Below are 15,896 nucleotides of genomic sequence, written 5' to 3'. Positions count from 1 at the left end.
GCCATAAACCATGCCGCTGGCTGCCAAACGAAGGGTTGCAACAATCAACGACCACCCTTCCATCTGAGATGCAGATCTCAGCCGTCCAAGTTCGCCACCAAACGCATGGCAACTTGCGTCCCAAGGCCAAACATCACGGTTTGCACCAAACCCTAATTTTGGCCACGCCTACACTATACCAAAGTCAGGCCGGCCCTAAACCATGCCGCTGGATGCCAAACGAAGGGTTGCAACAATCAACGGCCACCCTTCCATCTGAAATGCAGATCTCATCCGTCAAAGTTCACCACCAAACACTTGCCAACTTGCGTCCCAAGGCCAAACTTCACGGTTTGCACCAAACCCTAATTTTGGCCGCCCTTACGCTATGCCAAGGCCATATCGGCCTTAAACCATGTCGCTGGCTGCCAAACGAAGGGTTGCAACAATCAACGGCAACCCTTCCATCTGAGATGCAGATCTCAGCCGTCCAAGTTCTCCACCAAAAGCATGGCAACTTGCGGCCCAAGGCCAAACATCACGGTTTGCACCAAACCCTAATTTTGGCCGCGCCTACACTATGCCAAAGCCAGGACGGCCCTAAACCATGTCGCTGGCTGCCAAATGAAGGGTTGCAACAATTAACTGCCACCCTACCATCTGAGATGCAGATCTCAGCCGTCCAAGTTCGCCACCAAACACATGGAAACTTGCGGCCCAAAACCAAACATCAAGGTTTGCACCAAACCCTAATTTTGTCCGCGCCTCCACTATGCCAAAGCCATGCCGGCCCTAAACCATGTCGTTAGCTGCCAAACGAAGGGTTGCAACAATCAATGACCACCCTTCCATCTTAGATGCAGATCTCAGCCGTCCAAGTTCGCCACCAAACGCATGGCAACTTGCGGCCCAAGGCCAAACATCACGGTTTGCACCAAACCCTAATTTTGGCCGCGCCTACACTATGCCAAATCCAGGTCGGCCCTAAACCGTGCCGATGGCTGCCAAACGAATGTTGCAACAATCAACAGCCACACTTCCATCTGAGATGCAGATCTCAGCCGTCCAAGTTCGCCACCAAACGCATGGCAACTTGCGGCCCAAGGCCAAACATCACAGTTTGCACCAAACCCTAATTTTGGCCGCGCCTCCACTATGCCAAAGCCACGCCGGCCCTAAACTATGTCGTTGCCTTCCAAACGAATGGTTGCAATGATCAACGACGACCCTTCCATCTGAGATGCGGATCTCAACCTTCCAAGTTCGCCACCCAAGGCGTGCCAACCTATCCTCCCGCACTACATGTGCCAATGGCATGCCATGCCAGCCACATCTCCGCGCCAAGGCATGCCAACCATACCATGTGTGCCAATGGCATGCCGTGCCAGCCACATCTCCACGCCAAGGCATGCCAACCATGCCAGCCGCACCGTTGTGTCAAAACCATGCCAACCTTTCCTTCGTGCCGCTGGCTGCCAAAACGAAGGGTTGCAACAATTAACGACCATCCTTCCATATGAGATACAGATCTTAGCCGTCCAAGGTCACCAGCTAACGCGTGGCAACCTTTGGCCCAACGCCAAGCCCTATTTTTGGCCGCGCCTAAACTATGCCAAAATTCTAGCTTGGCCACGCCTAAACTATGTCAAAGCCACACCGTCCATACTTTCATGCCGCTGGCTACCAAACGAAAGGTTGCAATAATCAACGGCTACCCTTCCTCTCAAGACGCAAAATTCGACCGTCGAGGGTCACCACTGAGCCGACAAGTCTCCCAAGCTCAACTTGCCAAACAACAGTAACATGCTACACGTTTTCCACCAAAACACTCGAGACATCAACACATGTCAAAAACTGGGGGATGCTCATTGGGGTATTGGTTTGGCAGTTTACAGCGTGCGGCGTACACTACGCCCTTTACAAGACAGTGTCATAAGAATGAGGCGGTTAGTAAATACAGGGAGTAATGGTGAAACGCTTTCCTTCATTATGGAACATCAATTCCGGGCGTTACCAGTTACCATCTCCTCCCATTTACTCATCCGTTTCTATTTCTTAAGAGACCAGAGTACGTTTCACTTGGGCTTGTATAAATAGGTCTTACCTATTTACACCAAAGATCAAGTTTTGGTCAGGAGCATACGACACTCAGAAATCACTTGTTAGCTTTCCCATCTGTTAGCTTTCACTTTCTGATACAAGTCAAACAACTACTCTTCCCGAATCAACTATTCTGGTCTCAACACTCTCTTCGCTTCCCTCCCCAAAACCAACCCGTTCTCCTTCACTTTGTGACCGAAGCAAGTCTGAAACGGTCATTTTTTGGTTTAGGCCGGATTTATACAGATTCATCTCTCGAATCTAAAGTACTCCTTTGCAGTACATTGTTTAGGGTTTAAGCTCGTTTCTCACCCACAACACACGAAATTACCGAAACCAACAGAAACTGTTTTCACCCTCAAACAATTGGCGACCACAATGAGAGATTGATCTTTCGACTACACTGTCAATTTTCAATTCTCGGTCTCATAGTTCGACTCAGGTCTCGGGACGATAGCGGCAAATGATCCGACCAGGGATCAACGACTCAGTTACCAGGTGGCCCATTTACCAGTCATGACGGGACAAGGGATGACTGGGGAATTCCAAGATGGTAAAAGAAAACGAGCCGCTCAGGGATCGACGAATTAATTATCAGATGACTCAGGGACGACTGGGGAATTTTCCACAATCACGGCGGCGCTTCCCACAAAACTCGGACTAGCACGAAGATCCATTTTCCGTTAAGAGATCCAAAAGAAAAACCGAGTAAGTCTTGCTAGACAAAATACATGGTCTACTACTTCAAGTTTTCACAAGAATGGTAAGAACCGATAGCCATGTAATGTTTCATCCAATGCCCTCTACTGACAGCAACATTCACGATCCCATGACTCTCCGGGAGTATTTGTGCTACTTGTAGTCGCAAACCAAAAACATCATTATTCCAGAAATAATTCATCCCTAAAGAATAATCCAAAACCCTCATAGGTAACAATTATCTACCAATTCAAAACTAGAAAAAATCAAACCATAAACTAGGCATTTTTTTTTTGAATTTCAAAAAGAAAACTAAATAAAGAAGTTCAGAAGACAGGAGTACATTCAAGGAAAAGCATATATCAATGGATTGCTCCTCTTGGAGAAAGCCTCCTTCGTGCTTTCGAGAGCCGCTCGTTTCAGCTTCAGCTCCCTGGACAACCTCTTGATCTCCGCCTTCTGCTGTGCGACCTCATCCACGGGAGGGCCTTCAACCGCCGTAGTCTGCAACTTTTCGATCTCAGAAAAACCTTCAACAAACCAGGGAACGTTGAACCCGTGGTCTACGCACACATCACGGTGGAACTTCCAGTTTGAGACCACGTCCTCAGAAACGGTATGGCCAGTCACTTTACACATGTCGTCAATCGAAGATAAAGCTTCCTCCACACGCTTGACCAGCGCAAACCGACTAATGACCTTTTTGGTTGTGGCGATGTGTCCATACCTTTCCTATATCTTGGTATATAACGTCTCGTATTTTGCAGGCACGTTGAAGCCCCTGATCAACACATGATCTGGATAAGGAACCAGGTATGGAGGAGTAAATACGGCGCATGCAACTGAATCAACAACCGACAAAGGATTCCTAACTACAATTGCGTCAGCGGCCACTTGAGTACTCTCCATTGTTTGAGTCGCAACAACACCTTCATCTCGATCAACCCCCGTTTTAAGGTAACCAGGTGCGGCTGCCACGGTTGGAGACAAATATGTATCTTCACAAGTCTCCATCTCAGGGCCATCTTCAGAAACGGCTTTCCCCTACGATGTCACGGATTAGATATTTTTTAAAAGAAGAGAAAGAAGGGAAGAAGAGAAATGCATGGAAGACTCACTGATTCACTTTCAAGCCGACTAGAAGAAGACTCATCACTGCTGTTGGAAGAGCTATTTTCATCTTCACTAGATTCCGAGCTTTCCTACTTTTCAGGCTCTTCTTCACCGCAATAAGGCTCAGCATTGCCACCATCTGCTGCGAGAGACGCCGTCTTCTGACTATGTGCAATCCGGGCAAAGGCGTTCACACCCTGATTAAGAAATAAGGAAAGATCTTCAATAACAATAGAATTGTGCAATCCGAATGAACGGGAAAGAAAAAGAATACATACCCGAACATTGAAAGAACTGAAGGTCACGTGAGCCGTTGGATCCGACTGAAAGCCACCTGCACGACTTTTCGACCTTCGCTCCTTCTTTTGGGGACTGTCCGTGTCCGCGTTAGGAGACTTCCGTTTGGGCGAAGAGGGATCCCTTAACAATGGATGTTTTGCTAAAATTGCAGCAGAAGGCTTACCACAGGTATTCTTCACTACATCATTCACGAATCCATGAATGGCAAGGAACTCGTCCTGCCAGAATATGTTATACTTGGAAGTTGTTTTAGGATTTCGTTCTGGGAGCAATAAGGGAAGACTTATACCCGGCGCAAGAGCACTAACATCAAGAGCAGCTGGCAACAAGTTTTCTGGAACAGCTGACTGACGATAGAGAGGGACCCCTTGGTCAAATCCCATATGCCGAGCCGCCCTATCAATGTTGTAAGAAACTGCCTGGAAAGATCCTCGAAAGAAATACGGTGCATAACCAGGCGTGCAACTTTGCATGAACACAACCTCCCCAACTCCCGTATTCTTTTCACAAAGCAAAGATGTGTTCGGAACAGAAGCAAAAGTGTTCATTTGAACTATGGAGGCATGCACCGGGGCCCATGGACGAAAGTTGAACGTGTGGGAGTTATCGAGGAAGTTGACCAGACTCGAGTCGGATCTTGGCCTGTTCACCCAGCGAAGTATCCTAGAACCACCCCAAGCCTCGGGAAGCGAAACCATCGGTTTGGGAGCATACTTCTCAAAATGCTCCCATAACCATGCCTGGAGAAAAGCAACGTGGATGTACGAGCCCACTTTCATGTAACCATTTGAAGCACGCATGTCCGCAACCAGGTGATCCAAGTGTGTGTACAGAGAACCGAGAAACAAGCTGCCAATGGGGAGAACAACACCTTTTGCTAACCTGATGGTGAACTTGATAAGACCATGTCTTATTTCCTTCTTACCAGAGCCGTCATCAAAAATTTCCCTGGATAACCAAAGAACCAAGAACGCTGTGACGTGAAGCACACTATTCTTTTGGTCTGGATTCAACTCGTCTGGGAACCATTGAGACACCCACCAGCTATAGAAACACCTCGCCTCGTTTTATTTCCGAACAAAACCTTTCGACTTTGCAACAATAGCAGCTTGCATTTGTTATTCATCTTCAGACAAAGTGATATCAAGATTCCATGTTATGGGAAGATTCAGCAAGACGACCACACTTTCCAAAGAGACAGTCATCTCACCTCATCTGCATATAGACGTGTGAGTATCAAAGCAACTAAACTCGGGATATCTTTCCTAATTTTAAGTACTGCAGAAGCTGTGACAGCACCAATGATTTGCGCTTTGGTCAAATTGGCTCTTACGCAGTCTTGACTTATCATGAATTGCATCCACTTGTCGAAAGAACGCAACGGACTCTGGCAGATTCTGAAGTCAGTGGAAGAAGCAGGATATTCTTGCCTCTGAAGGAAAAAACGTGTTACGTAACCCGGTCGAACCGACCAGGTGTCTCCTTCACCCTCTGAACCAGTCAGAAGGACGGGCACGAGCTTAGGATGATTTCTCCTAGTTGTGGTGGACGTCGTAAAAAATTCATCATCCGTATTTGGCTTAGAATTACCAAGGTTCTTCAAAACTGCGGCAGGGGTATTCTCAAGTGACATCCTAACAAAATTTCTTGCACTGCTTCCACTATCAAGATAACTACAATGGAACAAAACGAGGAAGAGTTACTACAAAGTGCATGAAAACTATTTTATCGACAAAGAAGAATCCATTTTGGGCACGATCCGATTTGTTACAACTCATAACGTGCATGGCCGAGGAGATGGAGACTGGCAAACCCTACGTCGCAACGGAAGACACGCCCCTTGCCAAAGCCGCACCTTACAGCGGAAAGTACGCACCTGGCTAAGAGGATGCGCCCCCACCACAGAAACTATGCGCACGACCACACCAAGGGAAAGGAGGAAACCCTAAAAACTAGGTTTTCATGTGGAAGGAATTGGCGGCAGTCACCTACCCATGCATGCCTACTTTGCGTAATAATTAAGGTGGCCAACATTACTGCGGAATTCGCACCAAAATATTTCTACAAATTCATGGAAATTATACCTACGGCTAGGGTTTACACCGATGCAGAAAAACAATATTTCTACAAGTTCATGAAAGGTACACCTATAACTAGGGTTCAAAAAAAAAAAGGAGAGATCGAAAAAGAAACGTTAGAGTACATACCTGGAATGCTTTCTCGCTTTATTGCTACCACTCTACCGCTAGCACAAAGACGTGAGAACAAAGGCGCAAAATAAAAAGGAGAGTAACCCCTTTTATAAGAATGACACTTTTTGGAATTTGAATAAGGAAAGGATTCCCTATTTGAGCCACGAATGGGAAAAGACAATCGGACCCGCAAGAACAAGTCTCACGATGCCCAATAGTTCGCGCCATGCCTTGCCTCACGATGCCCTAAAAATCCGCGCCATACCACGCCATGCCGAGTTAGCCCCGTTCCAAGAGTTCGCACCACGCCAGCGCCAAGCCGACGTCCACACCCAGCTGACTTCCACGCCGAGCCAACGTCCACGCCCAACCGACGTCCACGCCGAGCCGACGCCCATGCACAACTAACGTCCGAGCCTAAGCTAGTGCCCACGCCAAGCTTACGCTAACGGCTCCATTGCAAGCCTACCAACACTAACGGCTTCATTCCAAGCCAATACGATGCATGCGGCTTCCATTCCAAACCGCACAACGCTCACGACTCCATTCCCAAGCCGCACAATCCCCACGGCTCCCTAAGCCAGCACCTCCGCGTTTCCTAGCCCAACCAAGATAACGCGTGACCAAGTCAAGCCGACAGTCTGCATCTCAACTAGAAACCGCTTCTATCATTTCACGGTCTAGCCAGCAACACCACGAGTGAAATTTATGAAAGGCCTCCGACACGAGAATCACAAACTCTCCTTACCTCTCGAAAAAGGTTGACCGGGTCTTCTTGACCATCTTTTCACGACTTGTCATTCCAATTTTGTCCTCGCTTGTCACCATCTTATGCTTACCTCGCAACAATGCTCCTGTTCCGAGCTAAGCAAGGGAATTAATGTTGATGGTGGTTTTTAGCTTAGGGTTAAAATCGTAAAACCATACGTCTGATATGACGTCCCTATGACCACTAGCGCATTTATTGAATCAATCAACATACCTACGTAAGAATTATCCGGGTACCTTTTTTTTATGCATGTGTCATGTTCCACGGCAGAACCCTTAGTATTGACTAACATCATCTTCGTATATACAAAACCCTAATTCTCACGCCACCGTGCCAATGGCAAACCATGCCAGCCACGTCTCCGCGCCAAGGCATGCCAGCCGTACCACCGTGCCAATGGGAAACCATGCCATCCACGTCTCCGCGCTAAGGCATGCCAACCATGCCAGCCGCACCACCGTGCCGATGGCAAGCCATGCCAGCCACGTCTCCGCGCAAAGGCATGCAAACCATGCCAGCCGCACCACCATGCTGATGGCAAGCCATGCCAGCTACGTCTCCGCGCCAAGGCATTCCAGCATGCCAGCCGCACCACCGTGCCGATGGCAAGCCATGCCAGCCACGTCTCCGCGCCAAGTCATTCCAGCATGCCAGTCGCACCACCGTTCCCATGGAAAATCGTTCCATCCACGCCTCCATGCCAAAGCCAGGCCGTCCCTAAACCATGCAGCCGGCTGCCAAACGAAGGGTTGCAACAATAAATGGCCACCCTTCCATCTGAGATGCAGATATCAGCCGTCCAAGTTCGCCACCAAACGCATGGCAACTTGCGTACCAAGGAAAAACATCACGGTTTGCACCAAACCCTAATTTTGGTCGCGCCTACACTATGCCAAAGCCATGCCGACCTTAAACCATGTCGTTGGCTGCCAAACGAAGGGTTGCAACAATCAATGGCCACCCTTCCATCTGAGATGCAGATCTCAGCCGTCCAAGTTCGCCACCAAACGCATGGCAACTTGCGGCCCAAGGCCAAACATCACGGTTTGCACCAAACCCTAATTTTGGTCGCGCCAACACTATGCCAAATCCATGCCGGCCTTAAACCATGCCGCTGGCTGCCAAACGAAGGGTTTCAACAATCAAGAGACACCATTCCATTTGAGATGCAGATCTCAGCCTTCCAAGTTCGCCACCAAACGCATGGCAACTTGCGACACAAGCCCAAACATCATGGTTTGCACCAAACCATAATTTTGGCCGCGCCTACACTATGCCAAATCTAGGCCGGCCCTAAACCATGTCGTTGGCTGCCAAACGAAGGGTTGCAACAATTAACGGCCACCCTTCCATCTGAGATGCAGATCTCAGCCGTCTAAGTTCGCCACCAAACACATGGAAACTTGCGGCCCAAAGCCAAACGTCACAGTTTGCACCAAACCCCAATTTTGGTCGCGCCTCCACTATGCCAAAGCCATGTCGGCCCAAAACCATGTCGTTGGCTGCAAAACGATGGGTTACAACAATCAGCAGCACCCATCCATCTGAGATGCAGATCTCAGCCGTCCAAGTTCGCCACTAAACGCATGGAAACTTGCGGCCCAAGGCCAAACATCACGGTTTGCACCAAACCCTAATTTTGGCCGCGTCTACACTATGCCAAAGCCAAGCTGGCCCTAAACCATTTTGCTGGCTGCCAGACGAAGGGTTGCAACAATCAATGGCCACCCTTCCATCTGATATGCAGATCTCAGCCGTCCAAGTTCGCCACGAAACACATGGAAACTTGCGGCCCAAGGCCAAACATCACGGTTTGCACCAAACCCTAATTTTGTTCGCGCCTCCACTATGCCAAAGCCATGCCGGCCCTAAACCATGTCGCTGGCTGCCAAACGAAGGGTTACAACAATCAAGGACCACCCTTCCATCTGAGATGCAAATCTCAACCGTCCAAGTTCGCCACCAAACGCATGGAAACTTGCGGCCCAAGGCCAAACATCACGGTTTGCACCAAACCCTAATTTTGGCCGCGCCTACACTATGCCAAAGCCAGGCCGGCCCTAAACCATGCAGCTGGCTGCCAAACGAAGGGCTGCAACAATCAACGGCCACCCTTCCATCTGAGATGCAGATCTCAGCCGTCCAAGTTTGCCACCAAACACATAGCAACTTGCGGCCCAAGGCCAAACATCACAGTTTGCACCAAACCCTAATTTTTGTCGTGCCTCCACTATGCCAAAGCCACGCCGGCCCTAAACCATGCCGCTGGCTGCCAAACGAAGGGTTGCAACGATTAACGACCACCCTTCCATCTGAGATGCGGATCTCAGCCGTCCAATTTCGTCACCCAAGGCGTGCCAACCTTGCCAGCCGCACCACATGTGCCAATGGCATGCCGTGCAACCTTCCACGCCAAGGCATGCCAACAATACCGCATGTGCCAATGGCATGCCATGCCAGCCACATCTCCGCGCCAAGGCATTCCAACCATGCCACATGTGCCAATGGCATGTCGTGTCAGCCACATCTCCACGCCAAGGCATGCCAGCCGCACCGTTGTGCCAAAACCATGCCATCCTTTCCTTCGTGCCGTTGGCTGCCAAAACGAAGGGTTTCAACAATCAACGCCCATCCTTCCATCTGAGATACAGATCTTAGCCGTCCAAGGTCACCAGTTAACGCGTGGAAAACTTTGTCCCAACGCCAAGCCCTACTTTTGGTCGCGCCTAAACTATGCCAAAATCCTAGCTTGGCCACGCCTAAACTATGTCAAAGCCACGCCGGACATACTTTCATGCCGCTGGCTACCAAACGAAAGGTTGCAATAATCAACAGCTACCCTTCCTCTCAAGATGCAAAATCTCGACCGTCGAGGGTCACCACTGAGTCGTCAAGTCTCCCAAGCTCAAATTGCCAAACAACAGTAACATGCTACACGTTTTCCACGAAAACACTCGAGACATCAACACATGTCACAACTGGGGATGCTCATTGGGGTATTGGTTTGGCGGTTTACAGCGTGTGGCGTACAGTACGCCTGTTACAAGACAGTGTCATAAGAATGAGGCGGTTAGTAAATACAGGGAGTAATGGTGAAACGCTTTCCTTCATTATGGAACATCAATTCCAGGTGTTACCGGTTACCATCTCCTCCCATTTACTCATCCGTTTCTATTTCTTACGAGACCAGAGTACGTTTCACTTGGACTTGTATAAATAGGTCTTACCTATTTACACCAAAGAACAAGTTTTGGTCAGGAGCATACAACACTCAGAAATCACTTGTTAGCTTTCCCATATGTTAGCTTTCACTTTCTGATACAAGTCAAACAACTACTCTTCCTGAATCAACTATTCTGGTCTCAACACTCTCTTCGCTTCCCTCCCCAAAATCAACCCCTTCTCCTTCACTTTGTGACCAAAGCAAGTCTGGAACGACCATTTCTTAGTTTAGGCCGGATTTGTACAGATTGATCTCTCGAATCTAAAGTACTCCCTTGCAGTACATTGTTTAGGGTTTAAGCTCGTTTCTCACCCACAACACACGATATTACCGAAACCAGCAGAAACTATTTTCACCCTCAAACAACAGTATGCTCCTGATCTTCTTCTGAAAGGGATATTTGGTTGTAGCCTGAGTATCCATCCATGAAGGATAGCCTCTGGTGACCTTCGGTTGCGTTGACCAGTTGTTCAATGTTTGGAAGTGGGTAGCTGTCTTTGGGGAACGCTTTGTTGAGATTGCTAAAGTCAATGCAAATGTGCACGCCCCCGTTCTTCTTAGGTACGATGACCATGTTAGATATCCACGTGGGATATTTGACTTCTCGTATGAATCCTGCTGCGAGTAGCTTTTGCAACTCCTTTTCTACCGCTTCATGATAGATGTCTTCCACCTTGCGGATGCGTTGTTTAAATGGTGGCATTTCCGGTTTGAGCCGAAGGTGGTGTGAGACCAAATTCGGGTCAATTCCTGGCATGTCTTCCATTGACCATGCGAAGACGTCGGCGTATTCCCTTAGTAACCTTTGTAGTTGCATCTCCCCTTTCTCTTCAAGTAAGGTTCCGATGTTGAACATTTTTGGTTTTGTCTCCGTTCCGATGTTGATTTTCTTCGTTGGTTCCACCGTGAGCAGGTTTGTTGTTAAGGCCGTTGAGAAGTGCTTTTTTGTAATTGTCATTTGGCAGAGACGTCTTCCCTTGGAGTGGCGGAGGTGCTTGTCTCCGGAACTGAGATTTCTTCGGGTACTGAGAAGGCTCCGTCCTTCACCTCCTTAGTGTTTTCTTTGCGTCTTTTTCTTTCGTGTTGCTGGGCAGCAACTCTTTCTTCGTTGAGTCTGACCTCTGCTAGATTGTATAGCCTTGCGTATTGCTAGTCACCTTTGATTTCCATTTCACCCATGGGTGTAGGAAATCGTAGGTATTTATGATATGTCGAAGTTGTTCCTCGTAACCTATGGACCCATAGCCTTCCCATGATTACATTGTAGGGCGAAGGTGCTTCCAACACGCAGAACCGTGTATTGGTTACTAAGGGTACTGCACGCAACTGCAAGACAATTTCTCCTTTTGGTCTAGAGACTGCTCCATTGAATTCGTATATTGTGCAAGTAGAAGAATTCATCTGCTCCGCTGTCAAACCCATGCGTAGGTAGGGTTTGTAAAACAATACATTTAACGAACTGCCCCGTCAACGAGGACTTTCGTAACGTTCCATCCGTGTTTTGGAAGAGTGATCACTAGTGGATCGTTGTGCATCTCGACCTCCTGATTGACGTATTTTGTTGAGAATGTTAATGGCGTGGCCATCCACTCTTCCCAAGTTCTAGTAGGTGGTCCACTTAGCTTGAACACCTCATGGGCTTCTAGCTTTTTTCTGTTTCGAGCTTACTCGAGGATGTCTTCGAGAATTTCTTCTTGACCTCCGCTGGAGAAGGTGATCATGTTGATGTATTTGCTGTCCTGAGGTAATTCTGCCCTTTTCTTCGGGGCCTCCTCAGTTTCAGCTGGCTGTAGCTATACGTACTCCATGAATTTTCCTTCGTCTATGAAACTCTGGATCACGTTTCGTAAGTGGTAGCACGCATCAGTTGTATGCCCGTAGTATTGGTGGTATGCACAATACTCCTTGGCCTCCTTCGTTTTGTCTGGCTGCTTTCCCCTAGTATTAGGGTAAGGAAAGCCTGGCTTTGCTCCCTCCTTGCTTAGAATGTGAGAGAAAGTTGTATTCAGCTTTGTGTAGATTTTATCTACAAATACTTTTACTCCTTTGCCTCTTTTGCCATCCCCGTATTTGGATCGTTTGTCTCGAGAGCTGGTCCTGTCCCCGGCTTAGTTTTGTCGCTTTGGTATCTCCGGAATTGGTTCCAGAGAGTTGGTACGTTGTGGAGATGTTGTCACCTTTTCTTGTTCCCTGGGGTTGTCCTTATGGATTTCTTCGAGTCTGATGTAGCGGTCTTGAACAACCCTGAGCTCTCCTTCGGAATCGAGGGCTCTGTTGTGAAGCTCCATGAAAATGGCTGAGGTTCTATCGAGTCCATACTTATAGCAGTTAATGTTAATTTCTGGATTGACTTTTTCAATTGCTTAGCACGTCTTTTTCCACTTGTCTGTGTACTGCATCAATATTTCCCGGGTCCGATAGCTAAAGCAAATAGCCTATCTAACCCTGCGTTTGTTGATTTTTTGTACATGTATGTCTCCAAAAACACCGTAGACAATTGCTCAAAAGAGTCAATTGAGTTTGCTGGTAAATTGTCATACCAGGCTAGTGCTGATCCCGTCAACCTTGTAGGGAAGTACCTACAAAGTACTACCTCATCTCTTTCCCAATAGGCAAGGACACGAGTGTAATACCGTAGGTGGGCTGCGGGATCTGAGGTACCATTGTATGCTTGGAACGTAGGTACCGGGCATTTCGGAGGGATATGTTCCCTCAGAATGCGAAAAGACAATGGGGATGTGGTTGCCTCTTGAAGCACTTCTTCTAATCTTGCACCTTCGTGGCCAGTTTTTAGGCCTTGTCTCTCCTTCCGCATTTTCTCCATTTGCTCCATAACCATGTTCACATTGTGAGCATCTTTGGAAAATGGTTCGTCGTAGTAGGATTGAGAGGGATTGTATGTTGAATCCGTCTCTTCTGGATCGTGGCGTGTTTTCCTGGCTCTCCTCGCTGGGTTAGCCTTTGGTGGGTTTGGATCCACCCTTCGTCTTCCTGAGATAGCTACGTTCTCATGCCTCTTTAGCGGAGGGTGAGTTTGGGAACCTTCGATCTGTGTGTCTAACATATCTTTTAGGTTTTGGTTCTCTTGGGCCATCTCGTGCATTGCAACCTCATGCTCCTTGTTACGGAGTAACAAAGCTGCTACTTGTGCTGCCATTTGGTCTTCGTTGTGGATTCCACCATCCTAAGGAGTGCTGTCGGCCGGATATTCAGAGTTATTCGTTCCTTCTTCTATAACTGGTGCGTATGGATCTATGTGGATTGGAGTTAGGTTTCCCAACCCTTGTCCCGTACGAACTAAGGTTCTGGGTAACCCTGTGTTGGCCGAAGGTGTCTGTGTAGTGGTGGGATGCTCCAGTAACGGCATGTCATAAAGTGATTGAGATCCCGATGTTTGCCCCATCCCTTCGGCAGGAATAGGTGATTTGTTAGCAATCGTTCTTCTTGCTATTTCGCTTTGTACGTCCTCTGCTTCGGTTCTTTGATTCGCTTGAGACAGCTTTTGAGATCTTCCTATGGTAAGTGTTGGTCGTGAGCTTGTTGGTATATCATTTGGTTTCTGCATGCCTTCGGCTTTTGTTATCCTGCGTTCACAGAAAGTCGACAAAACCTGCTACTTGGGTGCCTTCATCAAAAGCAGCAATTAATGCTCTGACACAGAAGACGGCAAAGCATCTTTTTCAGAAAAAGGACTGAAATAACGTCTTTGAAAGACAGGTATTAAATGTTTATGACACCCTTGGAAAGAACAACCTTAATCGTTGAAAACCAATTAAAAAGGGGTGTCAGATCTTCGCAAAAAACAAGGTTATTAAATGCTTGAGAAGATATTTCTTCCTTAAAATCATAACTGAGATTCCTCTGTCAGTAAAAGGTTCTCAGATCTAAAAGATGTTTTGTTGAAAAAGGCAGTTTTAGTACAAAACAAAGGTTTTAATGTTTTGTGAGTACGTTTTTGTGAAAAATTTTGTAGATCTGTGACATGGTACGTCTTTAGAGGCCATGAACTCAAAGAACATACATAAATAACGAATGAACAAATCACTAGAAAGTAAGATTCATCGTTTTAAAGAACCGATCCCTTCGTTAGAGAAGATGCGTAAGTTAAAGATAAAGCTATGTCTAAACTCAAGCTTGTGAGCAAATCACGGTGGGCGCCAAACTGTGACTACTCGTTTTCCCGTAGTCTACGTAATGTATACGGCTCAGAGAATCAGATGCTAAGTAGTATTGATACCTCTGTTGAACTGATAATGCTAAGTAATAAAAGATATCAAAGATCACAATAATAACTAAGAACACAATATAAGGTAAAAGCTTCTAAGTTATCATGAGACACAAGAGATTACGTGGTTCGACTTTTGTCTACGTCCACGAGGTAATGAGTGATTGTTTTGTATTAACAATGGTGGTTACAAAGATCTTAAATGCTTCCCAAAGTAATAGAGAGAACTCAAGTTGAAGTAAATACTTAAGTTCTAAACATTAAAGAGGTATAAGCTTAAGACTAGATCTTCTCTCCTAGATATTGAATGCCCTTAGTTTGTTGGTGAGGCTTGGTATTTATAGCCCCTTCTTCTCCAGGTATATCTTTGTTGCCTCTGGGTTCATCGTTTGCTGATATACCTTTCGTACCAATGGTACTTTCGTTCACCACGTGATTTCTCCTATCGTATTCTGCCATCTCAGCTGACCCACGTTCCTTCGGGAACTTCCTAACCTTAGTATAGGTTGTACCTTCGTTCACCGCCAGCCTCCGCCAATCAGGTACCGCCACATCATCTCTCTTCACGTGCTTTGATTATGCGTGTAGATAAGAGATTTGTGCATTTAATGCTGATTAGATGCGTCATCTAACTTTTTCCCCTCGCCAGCTGCCCCTTCCTAGACTAGGCTTTACTTTTTCCATCCTGGCCGTCGAAGTATCCCTTCTTGGGATGAGATAAAGCATATCTGCGAAGGTATCCTCTGTTACACAGGTTTCTCTGCATAGCGAGGGTTACACAGTTATCTTGTATGCGGCCACTAAAATCGTGACACGTGCTCCGCAGAATATTGGTATTCACATTGCGGTTTCCTCGTTAACAAAATTCTGGTGTCTGTGTTATTTATTTTCCGCATTATATTTTGTTATATAATTGAAATATCACAGGTTGTGCGTTAAGACAATCAGTTAGAATATCCAACCTTTGGTTGTTGATTTACATTGATTGACACCTGAACATTGGTATTTGATACCGTTCAAGTAACTCCTCTTATATTCAATCGGGCACGCAGATTTCTATTTGTTGATTGCGGATTTAATTAAGAGTTAGAGATATTAAGCTCATACTTTACTCTGGATTGAGTCTGACTGTCTAGTTGATTCTCTAGAAAGTATATTGGAGTAAGTCCTCTCTGATTGCCTGTGGTTGTTAGACCCCCGCATTTTCACCAATCTGCCTCTAACAGACAACCTACTTGATTTCTCATTAGATCAAAGAGCAAGTTTAGGAAATCTATTTGTAATAGACAAAGATAG

This window comes from Papaver somniferum, chromosome 9 (genome assembly GCF_003573695.1).
Source record: "Papaver somniferum cultivar HN1 chromosome 9, ASM357369v1, whole genome shotgun sequence".
Lineage (NCBI taxonomy): Eukaryota > Viridiplantae > Streptophyta > Magnoliopsida > Ranunculales > Papaveraceae > Papaver > Papaver somniferum.
This window is presented reverse-complemented; position numbering follows the sequence as displayed.